Genomic DNA, 14,121 nt, shown 5'->3' with positions numbered 1-14,121 from the left:
TTTCCATGGAGGTGGGGGGGGGGACAAAAACACAAAACACTTTGGCCATCCTGGCCAGTATCCAGGGGTTCACAGCACTTAGGGCCTCCTACCCTCAGAAACTCTGAACAGTTCCTTCTAGTATCTCTTTACTGTGCAACAGGCACAAGTAAGTCTTACAGAGCGGAATCCTCTTCAGGTGTCCTCATTTTCTTCTTCCTCGGGAGGTTGTGGGAACTGACTCCATCTTCAGGAAGGTTCTGGCAGTTAGTTCCTGCAGCCTTCGGGGCAGGTGTTTGTTCTCTACAGCACTCTGGTCACAGAGGATAGTATGGCTGGTGCCGAATTAATCTGTAAACCCCTGCCTGCACTGTGGGTCATAGGCGACAACTACACCCCTGGAAGCCAGTTCATGGTACCTTGAGGCTAGCGGTCCCATGAGTATGTCCCCAGCCCTGCTTCTGGCTCATTTCTTCGCTTTCGCCAGCCCAGCCACCTCAGATTGCTCACCAGTTGCCGGATTCTGGTTCTTCCTTCCACAGTCCTCAGGAACCACAGTGGTTAAAGTGGCAGTCTGGATTCTGGCCTTGGTGGCTCCATGAAGTTGTCCGGTTGCAGATCACAAGCTCCGGCCACCTCCGCTGTTGCACCAGCTTGCTCTGGCTCCGGTATCCCTCCGGTCACACCCTCAGAGGTCTCGCTCGTCTCTGCCATGGTCTCAACCTGTTGTACTCTCGCCGATTCACAAAGGGCCTCATCTCTTTCGACTCCTGGGATCCATCATGGTTTGGTTCTATCCTTTCTTGGGTGGAGGTACTTCTGGCTTACCTGCTTGCTTTTTGTCAGCATTTGCCCGTTCTCCATTTTCTCAGTGCAACGGGCGTGGTTTCTTTTTCCTTTGTCGTGCCCATTGGAGGCTGATACTGCTCATCATGGGCCGGTCCCTCTGGACAAGCCTTTCCCTGGGCTGGACAGACTTTTGTGTGGTTTCTCTTCGGGCAGGTCCATCTAGCCATTTTGTGCCACTCACCACCATCTTGTCGCTAGTGTTCAACGTCATCTTTGTTTTCGCTGGATCCTTCTCCCCATATGTCGAGTTTTCTCGATGCATGAATCGATCCTGCCGACTACTCCAAATGTAAAGTAAAAACACAAAAATTGAGCTTGAATTAAGTTGGTACACATGCAGCACATAAACGCATGTTCACATTGGCCTTAAAACATATAAAACCTACAAGAGAAAAAATGAGCAAAAAATCTGCTGTAAATAAGTAAAAAGCAATAAGTGCACCTAAATAACACAGACTTTTTAGTAATACTGCTTTTGATTAAGGCTACTTTCACACTAGCGTCGGGCTCGGCCCGTCGCTGTGCGTCGGGCCGACGTTCCTGACGCTAGCGTTGTCTCCGCCGCACAACGGGGGCAGCGGATGCATTTTTCCAGCGCATCCGCTGCCCCATTGTGAGGTGCGGGGAAGTTCGGGGAGGTGGGGGCGGAGTTCCGGCCGCGCATGCGCGGTCGGAAAAAGCGGACCGTCGTGAACAAAAAACGTTACATGTAGCGTTTTTTGCTCCCGACGGTCCGCCACTGCACGACGCATCCGTCGCACGACGGGTGCGACGTGTGGCAATCCGTCACAATGCGTCGCTTAATGTTAATTAATGGTGAAAAAATGCATCCTGCAAACACTTTTGCAGGATGCGTTTTTTCGGCAAAACGACGCATTGTGACGGAATGCAGTTAACGCTAGTGTGAAAGTAGCCTAAAAAAAATAGCATAAAAGCCATCCCACCACGACAAGCTAGAGTTCTAGTCCTCTTCCTCTCTGAAGAGACAATTTGCATATTTCCCAGAGGAGCATTGCGGCTTTAAGTCTCCTCATCCTGACATGCTTAACATGTCACTCTCCGCAAGGAGAAGCGATACTTCTTGGATCCCAGTCAGACGCCTCTCACTCCGCTAAACCAGATCTTCACTTTGCACTGATGAGGGGCAGTACCCCGAAACACAGTGTCTGTAAATTGAGATTCTGGTTTGGTTTTTTTCCTAAGTCATGTGTCAAGGCTCGATAAAGGGTCGACATTGACTGTTAGGATTGCTACTTCCAATAGGTGGCACTAGAGTTCTAGTCCTCTTCCTCTCTGAAGAGACAATTTGCAGACTAACCTAATTATCCTTATACTATATTCTATGCTGTCCTAAGCTTATTCTTATGCTATATTCACATTATGCATTAACACTTTATATACTGTACTTCACCATAACACATTATATCACATTACATTAGAAATACGTTACTTCACATATAAAACCGCACAACGGCAGTCATGTAGTGCGTCTGTTGTCTTCATGGGGCAGGAACAGGGTAAGACAGTCCACATCCTTAAAGGAGGAAAACACAGTCATCATGGACTGGTTGGAAAAAAAAAAGTCTGCATACAGTCACTGTACAGGAGCAAAAGTACTCACACACTGAACAGGAGCTAGAGACTGCAAAAAGTCATTACACAGTGAGGCCTTGCACAGTGAGGCCTTGCACAGTGAGGCCTTACATAGTGAGGCTTCATTCAGACATTGTTGATTTCTTATTTATGCAAAAAATGGTTCATGTTTGGTCAGTGTGTCAGTTTTTATCATCCGGACCGTGATGATTCCCAAGCTTTTCCCATTCATTGCAATGTTAATCAGGGATGGCACACGAGTGCATCCAAGACTTGAATGGGTCATTTTCAACTGTTCACTCAAAAAATTGGACATTTTTCTGGGATTTGTTTGCCGACAGTCAGCAAAAACATGGTCATGGGATCAACCTCATAGACTATAATGGGTATGTGTTTTATCAATAAAAACTACGAATAGAGCATGTACTTAAAAAACGGATGCCTGAATGAGGTCTCACTGCATAGTAGGAAGTGACTGCACACAGCAACTGCACAGCAAGAAGAGACTGCACACAACAACTACCCAACAAGTAGAGACTACACAGAGCAGCTACCCAACAACAAGAAACTGCACAGCAAGAAGAGAAGAGACTGCACACAGCAACTACACAGCAAGAAGACTGCACACAGTAACTACACAGCAAGAATACTGCACACAGCAACTACCCAGCAAGAAGAGACTGCACACAGCAACTACACAGCAAGAAGAGACTGCACACAGCAACTACACAGCAAGAAAAGACTGCACACAGCAACTACCCCGCAACAAGAGACTGCACACAGCAACTACACAGCAAGAAGAGTCTGCATACAGCAACTATCCAGCAAGAAGAGACTGCACACAGCAACTACACAGCAAGAAGACTGCACACAGTAACTACACAGCAAGAAGACAGCACACAGCAACTACACAGCAAAAATACTGTACATAGCAACTACCCAGCAAGAAGCGACTGCACACAGTAACTACACAGCAAGAAGAGACTGCACACAGCAACTACCGAGCAAGAAGAGACTGCACACAGCAACTATACAGCAAAAAGAGACTGCACACAGCAACTACACAGCAAGAAGAGACTGCACACAGCAACTACCAGCAAGAAGAGACTGCACACAGCAACTACATAGCAAGAAGAGACTGCACACAGCAACTACACAGCAAAAAGAGACTGCACACAGCAACTACACAGCAAGAAGAGACTGCACACAGCAACTACCAGCAAGAAGAGACTGCACACAGCAACTACACAGCAAAAAGAGACTGCGCACAGCAACTACACAGCAAGAAGAGACTGCACACAGCAACTACCAGCAAGAAGAGACTGCACACAGCAACTACCGAGCAAGAAGAGACTGCACACAACAACTACACAGCAAGAAGACTGCACATAGTAACTACACAGCAAGAAGACAGTACACAGCAACTACACAGCAAAAATACTGTACACAGCAGCTACCCAGCAAGAAGCGACTGCACACAGTAACTACACAGCAAGAATACTGCACACAGCAGCTACGCAGCAAGAAGAGACTGCACAAAGCAACTACACAGCAAAAAGACTGCACACAGCAACTACCCAGCAAGAAGAGACTGCCCACAGTGACAACCCAGCAAGAAGAGACTGCCCACAGTGACTACCCAGCAAGAAGAGACTGCACACAGCAACTACACAGCAAGAAGAGACTGCACACAGCCACTACCCCCTCCAGACTGCACACAGCAACTACTCAGCAAGAAGAGACTGCACACAGCAACTACCCAACAAGAAGAGACTGTACTGTTGTGAATTGAACTTTTTGGCTCCCTCTTGTGGTCACTAGCGACATGACACTTTGATTTTCTTTCCCCAGCTTGGTACCCACCTGGTTCGTTAGTCCAGGGGTGTTGCTATTTAAACTCCCTGGATTCTCAGTCTGGTGCCTGGCATCGTTGTAATCAGTTCCTTTCTGTTTGCTCCTGTCTGCTGGTCCTGGTTCTTTGCAAAATAAGCTAAGTCCTGCTTCCTTATTTTTTGGTTATTTGCATTGCTCTTATTTTTGTCCAGCTTGTACTAAATGTGATTCCTGATATTGCTGGAAGCTCTAGGGGGCTGATATTCTCCCCCCGTGCCGTTAGACGGTTCGGGGGTTCTTGAATATTCAGCGTGGAAATTTTGAAAGGGTTTTTGCTGACTGTATAAGTCATCTTCCTATATTCTGCTATTAGTCAGTGGGCCTCTCTTTGCTAAAACCTAGTTCATTCTTACGTTTGTCTTTTCTTCTTACCTCACCGTTATTATTTGTTGGGGGCTTGTATCCAACTTTTGGGGTCTTTTCTCTGGAGGCAAGAAAGGTCTATTGTTTCCCTTTAGGCTATGTGCACACGTTCAGGATTTCTTGCAGAAAATTCTGGAGAATTCCGGACATTTTCTGCAAGAAATCCGCAAGAAAACCGCGTGCGTTTTTGCCGCGATTTTGACGCGTTTTTGCCGCGGTTTTTTCCGGACACTTCCCAATGCATTTTAAGTGGGAAATCCGCAAAAAACCCGCAAAATTAATGAACATGCTGCGTTTTTTACCGCGATGCGTTTTTACCGCGGAAAAAAACGCATCATGTGTACAAAAAGTGCAGAATTCATTAAAAATGATAGGATGCATAATATAAGCAGATTATTTGCGGTTTTATAGCGTTTTTATAGGGGAAAAACCGCAAATAATCTGCAACGTGTGAACACAGCCTTAGGGTTAGTTAGTTCTCCGGCTGGCGCGAGACGTCTAGAACCAACGTAGGTACGTTCCCCGGCTACTGCTATTTGTTGTGCTAGGATCAGTTATACGGTCAGCCTAGTTACCACTGCCCTATGAGCTGGTTTTTTGTGTGTGCAGACTTGGTAATAACCTCTGAGACCCTCTGCCATTGGGGTCATAACAGTATGCCAGGCCAAAAGTAATACTTAATGCATTGCAGAAGTGGGATTATAAGAAAGGAAATTCTGAGTTTTGTTTTTTTTTTGTTTTTTTTTTTTTCTTTCTTCCTCCCCTTTATCTCTGAGTGGCTTGAGCTTGCTGCAGACATGAATGTCCAGACTTTGATTACTAGTGTGGATCAGCTTGCTGCTCGTGTGCAGGGCATTCAAGATTTTGTTACTTGTAGTCCTATGTCAGAACCTAAAATACCTATTCCTGAACTGTTCTCTGGAGACCGATTTAAGTTTAGGAATTTCAGGAATAATTGTAAATTGTTTCTATCTCTGAGACCTCGTTCGTCTGGAGACTCAGCTCAGCAAGTAAAAATTGTTATCTCTTTCTTGCGGGGCGACCCTCAGGATTGGGCCTTCTCGTTAGCGCCAGGAGATCCGGCATTGGCAAATATTGATGCGTTTTTTCTGGCGCTCGGGTTGCTTTACGAGGAGCCCAATCTTGAAATTCAGGCAGAAAAAGCTTTGCTGGCTATCTCTCAGGGCCAGGATGAAGCTGAAGTGTATTGCCAAAAATTTCGGAAATGGTCCGTGCTTACTCAGTGGAATGAGTGTGCTCTGGCCGCAAATTTCAGAAATGGCCTTTCTGAAGCCATTAAGAATGTGATGGTGGGTTTCTCCATTCCTACAAGTCTGAATGATTCCATGGCGCTGGCTATTCAAATTGACCGGCGTTTGCGGGAGCGCAAAGCCGCTAATCCTCTGGTGGTGTTGTCTGAACAAACACCTGATTTAATGCAATGTGGTAGAATTCAGACTAGAAATGAACGGAAAAATCATAGACGTCAGAATGGGTTGTGTTTTTACTGTGGTGATCCTACACATGTTATATCAGCATGCTCTAAACGCTTAACAAAGGTGGTTAGTCCTGTCGCCATTGGTAATTTGCAACCTAAATTTATTTTGTCTGTGACTTTAATTTGCTCATTGTCTTCCTACCCTGTTATGGCGTTTGTGGATTCAGGTGCTGCCCTGAGTCTTATGGATTTTTCATTTGCCAAACGCTGTGGTTTTGTTCTTGAGCCGTTGGTAAATCCTATCCCTCTTAGAGGTATTGATGCTACGCCATTGGCGGAAAATAAGCCGCAGTTTTGGACACAGGTAACCATGTGTATGACTCCTGAACATCGGGAGGTGATTCGTTTTCTGGTTCTGCATAAAATGCATGATTTGGTCGTTTTGGGTCTACCATGGTTACAGACCCATAATCCAGTTTTGGATTGGAAGGCAATGTCTGTGTCAAGTTGGGGCTGTCAGGGAATTCATGGCAATTCCCCGCCGGTGTCTATTGCTTCCTCTACTCCTTCGGAAGTTCCTGAGTATTTGTCTGACTATCAGGATGTATTCAGCGAGTCCAGGTCCAGTGCTCTTCCTCCTCATAGGGACTGTGACTGCGCTATAGATTTGATTCCGGGTAGTAAATTTCCTAAGGGAAGATTATTTAATCTGTCTGTACCTGAGCATACCGCAATGCGTTCGTATATCAAGGAGTCTCTGGAGAAGGGGCATATTCGTCCATCCTCTTCCCCTCTTGGTGCGGGATTCTTTTTTGTGGCCAAGAAGGACGGATCTTTGAGACCTTGTATAGACTATCGGCTTCTGAATAAAATCACTGTTAAATTTCAGTATCCTTTGCCTCTGTTGTCAGACTTGTTTGCCCGGATTAAGGGTGCCAAGTGGTTCACCAAGATAGATCTTCGTGGTGCGTACAACCTTGTGAGCATTAAGCAGGGAGATGAATGGAAAACTGCATTTAATACGCCCGAAGGTCATTTTGAGTACTTGGTGATGCCTTTTGGGTTCTCTAATGCCCCTTCAGTGTTTCAGTCCTTTATGCATGATATTTTCCGGAAGTACCTGGATAAATTTATGATCGTTTATCTGGATGATATTCTGTTTTTTTCTGATGATTGGGACTCCCATGTAAAGCAGGTCAGGATGGTGTTTCAGGTTTTGCGTGAGAATGCTTTGTTAGTCAAGGGCTCAAAGTGTCTCTTTGGAGTGCAGAAGGTTACCTTTTTGGGTTTTATTTTCTCCCCTTCTGCGGTGGAGATGGACCCAGTCAAGGTCCGAGCTATTCATGATTGGACTCAACCCACGTCAGTTAAGAGTCTTCAGAAGTTCTTGGGTTTTGCTAACTTCTACCGTCGTTTTATCGCTAACTTTTCTAGCGTTGTTAAACCTTTGACGGATATGACCAAGAAAGGTTCTGATGTTGCTAACTGGGCTCCTGCAGCCGTGGAAGCTTTCCAAGAGCTGAAGCGCCGGTTTACTTCGGCGCCTGTTTTGTGTCAGCCTGATGTCTCACTTCCCTTTCAAGTTGAAGTGGATGCTTCTGAGATCGGTGCAGGGGCCGTTTTGTCGCAGAGAGACCCTGGTTGCTCTATAATGAGACCATGTGCTTTTTTTTTCTAGGAAGTTTTCGCCTGCTGAGCGGAACTATGATGTTGGCAATCGGGAGTTGTTGGCCATGAAGTGGGCATTTGAGGAGTGGCGTCATTGGCTCGAGGGTGCTAAGCATCGTGTGGTGGTCTTGACTGATCACAAAAATCTGATGTATCTCGAGTCTGCTAAACGCCTGAATCCTAGACAGGCCCGTTGGTCATTGTTTTTCTCCCGTTTTGACTTTGTGGTCTCGTACCTACCGGGTTCAAAGAATGTGAAGGCTGATGCTCTTTCTAGGAGCTTTGTGCCTGACTCTCCTGGAGTCTCAGAGCCAGCTGGTATTCTTAAAGAGGGAGTTATCTTGTCGGCCATTTCTCCGGATTTGCGACGTGTGTTGCAGAGATTTCAGGCTGGTAGACCTGACTCTTGTCCACCTGACAGACTGTTTGTTCCTGATAAATGGACCAGCAGAGTCATTTCCGAGGTTCATTCCTCGGTGTTGGCAGGGCATCCGGGGATTTTTGGCACCAGAGATTTGGTGGCTAGGTCCTTTTGGTGGCCTTCCTTGTCACGGGATGTGCGGTCGTTTGTGCAGTCCTGTGGGACTTGTGCTCGAGCTAAGCCTTGCTGTTCTCGTGCCAGCGGGTTGCTCTTGCCCTTGCCTGTCCCGAAGAGGCCTTGGACACACATTTCCATGGATTTCATTTCAGATCTTCCGGTGTCTCAGGGCATGTCTGTCATCTGGGTGGTATGTGATCGTTTTTCCAAGATGGTCCATTTGGTGTCCTTGCCTAAGCTGCCTTCCTCTTCCGATCTGGTTCCTCTATTCTTTCAGAATGTGGTTCGTTTGCATGGCATTCCTGAGAATATCGTGTCTGACAGAGGATCCCAGTTTGTTTCCAGGTTCTGGCGATCCTTTTGTGCTAAGATGGGCATTGATTTGTCGTTTTCATCTGCCTTTCATCCTCAGACTAATGGCCAAACTGAGCGAACAAATCAGACTCTAGAGGCTTATTTGAGGTGTTTTGTTTCTGCAGATCAGGATGATTGGGTGACCTTCTTGCCATTGGCTGAGTTTGCCCTTAATAATCGGGCTAGTTCCGCTACTTTGGTTTCGCCATTTTTCTGCAACTCTGGTTTTCATCCTCGTTTTTCCTCGGGACATGTTGAGCCCTCTGACTGTCCTGGGGTAGATTCTGTGGTGGATAGGTTGCAGCGGATTTGGAATCATGTGGTGGACAACTTAAAGTTGTCACAGGAGAAGGCTCAGCGTTTTGCCAACCGCCGCCGCGGTGTGGGTCCCCGACTTCGCGTTGGGGATTTGGTGTGGCTGTCTTCTCGGTTTGTTCCTATGAAGGTCTCCTCTCCTAAATTTAAGCCTCGCTTCATTGGTCCTTATAAGATTTTGGAAATCCTTAATCCAGTGTCCTTTCGCTTGGATCTTCCGGTGTCGTTTGCCATTCACAACGTGTTCCATAGGTCTTTGTTGCGGCGGTACGTTGTGCCGGTGGTTCCTTCTGTTGAGCCTCCTGCTCCGGTGTTGGTTGAGGGCGAGTTGGAGTACGTGGTGGAGAAGATCTTGGATTCTCGTCTCTCCAGACGGAGGCTTCAGTATCTGGTCAAGTGGAAGGGCTATGGTCAGGAGGATAATTCCTGGGTGGTCGCCTCTGATGTTCATGCGGCCGATTTGGTTCGTGCCTTTCACGCTGCTCATCCTGATCGCCCTGGTGGTCTTGGTGAGGGTTCAGTGACCCCTCCTTAAGGGGGGGTACTGTTGTGAATTGAACTTTTTGGCTCCCTCTTGTGGTCACTAGCGACATGACACTTTGATTTTCTTTCCCCAGCTTGGTACCCACCTGGTTCGTTAGTCCAGGGGTGTTGCTATTTAAACTCCCTGGATTCTCAGTCTGGTGCCTGGCATCGTTGTAATCAGTTCCTTTCTGTTTGCTCCTGTCTGCTGGTCCTGGTTCTTTGCAAAATAAGCTAAGTCCTGCTTCCTTATTTTTTGGTTATTTGCATTGCTCTTATTTTTGTCCAGCTTGTACTAAATGTGATTCCTGATATTGCTGGAAGCTCTAGGGGGCTGATATTCTCCCCCCGTGCCGTTAGACGGTTCGGGGGTTCTTGAATATTCAGCATGGAAATTTTTATAGGGTTTTTGCTGACCGTATAAGTCATCTTCCTATATTCTGCTATTAGTCAGTGGGCCTCTCTTTGCTAAAACCTAGTTCATTCTTACGTTTGTCTTTTCTTCTTACCTCACCGTTATTATTTGTTGGGGGCTTGTATCCAACTTTTGGGGTCTTTTCTCTGGAGGCAAGAAAGGTCTATTGTTTCCCTTTAGGGTTAGTTAGTTCTCCGGCTGGCGCGGGACGTCTAGAACCAACGTAGGTACGTTCCCCGGCTACTGCTATTTGTTGTGCTAGGATCAGTTATACGGTCAGCCTAGTTACCACTGCCCTATGAGCTGGTTTTTTGTGTGTGCAGACTTGGTAATAACCTCTGAGACCCTCTGCCATTGGGGTCATAACACTGTACACAGCAACTACACAGCAAGAAGAGACTGCACACAGCAACTAGGCAGCAAGAGGAGACTGCACACAGCAACTACACAGCAAGAAGAGACCACACAGCAACTACACAGCAAGAAGAGACTGCACACATCAGCTACACAGCAAGAAGAGACTGCACTTTGCACACAGTGGCAACAAATTAAGGGTCAGAGACACAGAAAAGTTTAGTGCACTTAAAGGGACTCTGTCACCTGAATTTGGAGGGAACAATTTTCAGCCATAGGGGCGGGGTTTTCGGGTGTTTGATTCACCCTTTCCTTACCCGCTGGCTGCATGCTGGCTGTAATATTGGATTGAAGTTCATTCTCTGTCTTCCGTAGTACATGCCTGCACAAGGCAATCTTGCCTTACGCAGGCGTGTACTATGGAGGACAGAGAATGAACTTCAACCCAATATTGCAGCCTGCGGGTAAGGAAAGGGTGAATCAAACACCCGAAAACCCTGCCCCTATGGCTGAAAATTGTTCCCTCCAAATTCAGGCGACAGAGTCCCTTTAAAATATTTATACCCACTCAGTGGCGTAACTACAAAGTTATGGGCCCCGGTGCGAACTTCCAAATGGGGCCCCCCTCCCGGGCCGGCCCCGGCCCCCCCCCCCCCGGGCAGGCCCCGGCCCCCCCGGGCCGGCCCCGGCCCCCTCCTTCCCCTAGATACGCCTCGGACTGTTGCCGTGCAGGAGGAATCTCCTGCACTGCAACATGGTGTTGGGTGCCAGCACAGCTCGCACAGTGGTATATACAGCACAGCCCACACAGGGGTATATACAGCACAGCCCACACAGGGATACATAGAGCACAGCCCACACAGGGATACATAGAGCACAGCCCACACAGGGATATATAGAGCACAGCCCACACAGGGATATATAGAGCACAGCCCACACAGGGATATATAGAGCACAGCCCACACAGGGATATATAGAGCACAGCCCACACAGGGATATATAGAGCACAGCCCACACAGGGGTATATACAGCACAGCCCACACGTGACACAGGGATATATACAGGTCATAGACGCCGGTATATTTAAATGCGGCGGCGGCAGCACTGGTGGGGGGAGGGGGAGGAACAGTGCAGCGGCTCCCATTGTCTCAGATATAGGTACAGCACCTACAATAACTCCAGACCAGAGCCGAATGATGTGACCACACAGGGGGTACACCCACAGGTCCAGGGTACTACATTACAGTGGGCACAGACCTGAGCCATTACACACTGTGCTGGGCATAGTACAGGGCACTGATCACTCAGGAGTCACCAGTATGAAGACCCCTAGTGATCACTGTGTCACATCAATTCCAGGACACCAGCCTTCTCGTGTCACCCATTAGCAGCTCACCCTGGCCCCCACACTGTGGAGGTGGCAGAGCAGTGAGCGGGCAGGTGACGGGATATACAGTGTGTGCCACCCAGCTCCTGTCACTGCCCGGCTGCGGACCACCTCCCCCCACTACAACCCGAACTTTTCCCCAGCACTCACTCATAGCTGGAACAGGACGCGGTCTCGACTGCTCCCTCCGTAACACTCCGGGACTCCCGGCACTGCACTACCCTAGTCGGACATCCCCGCTCCTCACACAGTCTTCCGGTCCACCCGCCTCACTGCTGGGGGCCAACTTCCGCATCGCACAGGGACAACGGCCCCACCCAGACATCACCAGCCGCGCCCACTGCCAAGGCAACGGCTCCTCCCATTGGCCCACTATTGGCACCGGCTGTTCTGACCTGCCGGCCCCCTGACCTGCTGGGCCCGGTCGCAATCGCGACCGCTGCGACCGCGGTAGTTACGCCCCTGTACCCACTGCATCCAATGTTTATCACAGATGCCGTTTCTTCCGCTGCGTCACCCACCTAGATAGAGATACATTGCTGCTGTGGTGCGCTGCATTTCCTCTGTTGCAATGGGCTCTGTATATAGAACTGTCAGTGATGGATTTGAGCAGGATAATGAATCACTGTATTTCCCACTGGTTAAATGAATATTTGTTTGAATCCATTTTTGAAAGCACAATTTCTGAATAATTGATGTTATGCCGTTTTCTTCATCCCCTTGTGGGCAAATTTGTTTCCTCAGATTTGTGCGGCAATGAGTGGAAAAAGCAAAAAATGTTCAGTCAATAGAACTTAATTGACAAGCTGATTGGCCACGTCCCCACCGGCACGGCATAGAGAATGTGCGTTCAAAGAAAAGTTTTGAAAATTAAATATGCTTACAAGGTGCACCCAAGGGACACCCTTGAGGTAGCAGACGCTGGATCACAGTTATGTCAAACTGTAAGAGCAGCAAAATAGCAAATATGCAAAATACTAGAAAAAATTACATGACCATAATAATAGGAAGGTTATAGAAACTGCCAGCAGGAATCGACCTTTGTACCATAGCAAAATATGTGCACTCCAAACAAGGATATAGGTAACATAGAGGCAACCCTTACCATTGCCAATGGACTCCTTTTGCTACCTCATCTGAGAACTGCATAATGTAATGGCAGAGTCCGATTCCAGCAATGTATCAAATGTATCACTTAGATTACTGGGTGCAGCAGTTGTGATAAAATCCCTGTTTTCGCTGCTGCAGATATAGCAGAGCTCAGAATACTGAGCCTTAAATTACCCTGCCCACACCACTGATTGGCAGCTTTCTGTGTACACTGTACAGAAAACTGGTAATCCATAGTGGATGCCGTGGTGGACTAGGAGTCAGGAGACACCTGGTCATCTACTAATAGTCTCCTGCTGCTGAAACACAAATTTTATTGAAACAATGACATGCAACCAAACAAAAGATAATACAACCACAACAAAAGCTGAAAGATAAATCTATAAGAAAGTTGTAAACTTAGACTTTATTTCCATAAAACTTTAAACTTCTTAAGTAGAGATGGGAGAATCAATGCATATGACTTTGGTCCAGCAGCCAGGGCAGCACTCCATGACTGATGGTCTGGAGCCCTGTGAATAGTCTCTTATTTGATGGCATCCGTGGCTCTTATTTTGATTAGCATGGTTGGTGTGATGCCATCATCGTGGCATCATGCATACATGACCTTGCGCCAGCCCGGCTAATCAAAAGTAGAGTCACAGATGCCACCAGGAAAGAGGTTGTTCACAGGGTTATATACAGTGGGACAAAAAAGTATTTAGTCAGTCAGCAATAGTGCAAGTTCCACCACTTAAAAAGATGAGAGGCGTCTGTAATTTACATCATAGGTAGACCTCAACTATGGGAGACAAACTGAGAAAAAAAAATCCAGAAAATCACATTGTCTGTTTTTTTAGCATTTTATTTGCATATTATGGTGGAAAATAAGTATTTGGTCAGAAACAAACAATCAAGATTTCTGGCTCTCACAGACCTGTAACTTCTTCTTTAAGAGTCTCCTCTTTCCTCCACTCATTACCTGTAGTAATGGCACCTGTTTAAACTTGTTATCAGTATAAAAAGACACCTGTGCACACCCTCAAACAGTCTGACTCCAAACTCCACTATGGTGAAGACCAAAGAGCTGTCAAAGGACACCAGAAACAAAATTGTAGCCCTGCACCAGGCTGGGAAGACTGAATCTGCAATAGCCAACCAGCTTGGAGTGAAGAAATCAACAGTGGGAGCAATAATTAGAAAATGGAAGACATTCAAGACCACTGATAATCTCCCTCGATCTGGGGCTCCACGCAAAATCCCACCCCGTGGGGTCAGAATGAACACAAGAACGGTGAGCAAAAATCCCAGAACCACGCGGGGGGACCTAGTGAATGAACTGCAGAGAGCTGGGACCAATGTAA

The 14,121-nt window shown here is 47.2% G+C and overlaps 1 long non-coding RNA gene across 2 annotated transcripts; it reads right to left on the bottom strand.

The window, feature by feature from the left end:
- Nucleotides 1–888: 888 nt before the first annotated feature.
- Nucleotides 889–12,371, bottom strand: LOC143809572 (uncharacterized). 2 transcript variants are annotated; one of them, XR_013222342.1, is made up of 3 exons: nt 12,190–12,371; nt 2,279–2,362; nt 889–1,106 (listed from the first exon to the last, which is right to left on the bottom strand). It is a non-coding gene; the product is annotated as an uncharacterized LOC143809572 (long non-coding RNA). The 2 variants fall into 2 exon arrangements; XR_013222341.1 differs by lacking the exon at nt 12,190–12,371 and adding an exon at nt 11,819–12,029.
- Nucleotides 12,372–14,121: the final 1,750 nt, after the last annotated feature.

The sequence above is a fragment of the Ranitomeya variabilis genome, chromosome 2 (assembly GCF_051348905.1).
Source record: "Ranitomeya variabilis isolate aRanVar5 chromosome 2, aRanVar5.hap1, whole genome shotgun sequence".
NCBI lineage: Eukaryota > Metazoa > Chordata > Amphibia > Anura > Dendrobatidae > Ranitomeya > Ranitomeya variabilis.
Note: the sequence above shows the minus strand (reverse complement) of the source record. Positions and strands in the feature narration are given on the sequence as shown.